This window comes from Argopecten irradians, chromosome 13 (assembly GCF_041381155.1).
Source record: "Argopecten irradians isolate NY chromosome 13, Ai_NY, whole genome shotgun sequence".
NCBI lineage: Eukaryota > Metazoa > Mollusca > Bivalvia > Pectinida > Pectinidae > Argopecten > Argopecten irradians.
This window is the reverse complement of record NC_091146.1, coordinates 12,759,643-12,762,672: the sequence shown is the minus strand read 5'-3', so window position 1 is coordinate 12,762,672 and position 3,030 is coordinate 12,759,643. Positions and strand designations below refer to the sequence as shown.

Genomic DNA, 3,030 nt, shown 5'->3' with positions numbered 1-3,030 from the left:
CGGAATTGTTTGTAAAGTTACAATTTGTCTATGTGTGCAGTTGGTAATATTCCAATAATCAAATACGTAATACAATCAACAAATATCTGCATACATACCGAATAATTGTACCTGCCGCCCCTATAGGGATGTTCGCCGATAAAATGTGTGACGTCATTTTCGCGCATGCGCGGAAAACTGCTTGGCAAGAAATCAGGTAAGCGTGACACAATTCAACAATGGCGAAGGGCAAGGTCGGCGTAGGTTTACCTGTTGTCCTGTCAGATTATGTCACCGGTCTTTCAACAGAAGCTAGAGAAAGGTATTGCCGGAAGCTTAGATATGACAATTTTACAAAGATACTTGCAGATCCATACAAACTCAGCGATAAATGGTCAAATAATCCGAACACCTGGCCGGATCTCACCTTTGGCGACATCTACTTCTATTTGGTTGATACCCCGTCAATTTACACCGAAGAATCGATGAGGGCTTACAAGTCGCTCGATTCATTCAAGTAAGTTTACATTTTTATACTGATAAATGTATGATCGGGCAAAGAAATAAGGAAAAAAGTACCGATTTGTTTCCTTTGTCAGTCGTTTCGGCAAAGTGAAAATCTTGATGAAAGCATGTCAATTAGTCAAAGGTGTTTAAGCTTCAGGTGTACAAACAACGTGTCACGTGATCAATTCAAACTTTAGTGAGCGGTAAAAGCATCAAACATTTAATTCAGCCTAATTAATGCGGACTGGTCTAGGTTTATATGAACCAATTCAAGGATCAGTTTTGAGAAATTACTGTAATTAATAAATTAAAGTCCTCACATGTTTCGTTATAATAAAAATATTGTTGAACACAAATCATTTACTAAAGGACATAATATATATAGACATATGTAGGCCTACATGTATATGAATAATTAAAATATGAGTAGATTAGACCTAAGGAATTCTCCAAATTATGTTTATCATTGTATCACAGGTGCCTGTAGTTATGACTATATATAAACATATATACTAAACTATATATTTGTTTTATTAATAATTTCCTAATATAATTATATCACTATGTATATATTTGAGCCAGAACTTCAAGGACCTGTGATGGATTGTATGCATTCATTAATTAATATTCTTTTATAAGCATAAATGTTCCAGAATGTGCCAGATTTTTAAATAGATACTAAGTGACAGTTTTGAGGGAATTCAAGTTATAACTTATGTGGTGCGATTCAACAAATACAACACTAGGGTAGAATATGAAGCTAATAATTTACTGTTTCCCATTATCTTCCAGGTATGTTGTTAGTGGTCACGTGCAAGTCATCTTTTCTCATTCGATTGCTGACGACTGCCCTTTCATTGCCTTGAAAGCTAAAGTCACTCCATCACAACGGGCACGGGACAAGCCAACATGAACCATGGGTTTACCTCAACAATCTAGAGGTTCAGTCTACTGTGCTCACTGCACATGCATGGCTGGGTATGTTGTGCTTTAAACAATATTAGCTCATTTATCAATGATTACAAATGATTATAGAATTCATATAATTATTCCATCACAAATATTGTATCAGGTTAATTGATTAATAAAGTCTCTTTACGTGCATTACTGAGATTTGATTAAAATTTGAGAGAGTAGTAGATTCCTATTGATGAATTAAACCATCCCTTTATGATGCCCCATTTACCAAAGTTATTGTAAAATTATGAAGCTATGATTTCAACATTCATTCTTTTTTTCAACATATATTCTATCAATGATATCAAATGTGTAATTCATGTTTAATAATTATTTTTAGGTTGGGGGAAGTGTGCAGTCATGTAGGAACACTTCTGTTTAAGATAGAAATTGGTGTGAAGATTAGGTATCACTCAGACCAGCTCAACCAGCCAGGCTTGTCAATGGAACACCACATTTAGAAAGGAGGTAAGTGTTTACTGTTAAAACAGGATGGTTTTCAAAACAAATAGAATGTTAAATAACTATTCAGCAAGTAATGGAGTTTTCCTTATATGTTGAATATATATTGTATTCCAGACAAACCATATTGAATGCCCAGTTGTGAGGAGTAACCTTGGGTTGTAATGAGGAAGATGTCTATAATATGTATTCTCGTCAGCTGATATTACAAAAATAAAAAGATATTTCAAAAGGCATTGTTTATAAAATTGACAACTATGTTGTATAATATTTATCATTAGTGGTCTATATGCGTAGATAATAATCTTATTATTTTTTATCCTTTTAGATTACACCAGCCACAATCACAGAAATGTTTGATAACATCAAGGGTAACCGAACCAGGGAAGTACAGTCTGTCCAAGCTAATGGAGCTGCCCCATTGCCATCTATGAATGACCTGAAGGATCTGTTCGCACTAGTTCCCAATGCTGCCTTCTTCACATGTGTAACTATTCCTGGTGTAAATGACAAGGACACTTGCGTGGAGCACCACAACATTACCAAGGAGAAATATCCAGTGTTAATAACATCACTGAGTGAGCTAAGTAGCGACGATGGGAGGAAGGCATTAGATGAGTACTCTGTGACAGCGCTTCAGTTCCATAACCTTGAGAAGGCTACACGGAACCAGACAGTCAGCCCACTTTGGTACCAACACAGGATGGGTAGGATTACTGCCTCAAAGGCCCATGATGTAGTAACCAGAAAAGACACAACATCTCCAGACAATCTCACCAAGAGAGTCATGGGATACACATCATATGATCTTTCTAAAAAAGACACTTAGATAGGGGTATAGAGCATGAGGATCGAAATGCAGACCTCGCCTTATTACCAGTCATTTTGGCGCAAACCAGCAATATCCAAGTTCCCAAGTGAAGAGGGCAGATTTAAGGTAAACCCCACGTACCGCCCCTTTTCTAGGAGCCAGGACCCTGATTGGTATTTTGTTGTATTAGGCCAGATGCTGTAGGTTAAAAGGAACACTAGAAAAAAAATGATGGTCCCCTACAAAACACCGTGAAAACAGCATACAGTACAGAGCAATGCAAGCATGCAACGGACAAAGACCTTTTTTTGTTT

The 3,030-nt window shown here is 36.6% G+C and overlaps 1 pseudogene; it reads left to right on the top strand.

The window, feature by feature from the left end:
• Positions 1 to 218: 218 nt before the first annotated feature.
• Positions 219 to 2,826, top strand: LOC138305608 (uncharacterized; annotated as a pseudogene).
• The last annotated feature ends 204 nt before the right edge of the window (positions 2,827 to 3,030 follow it).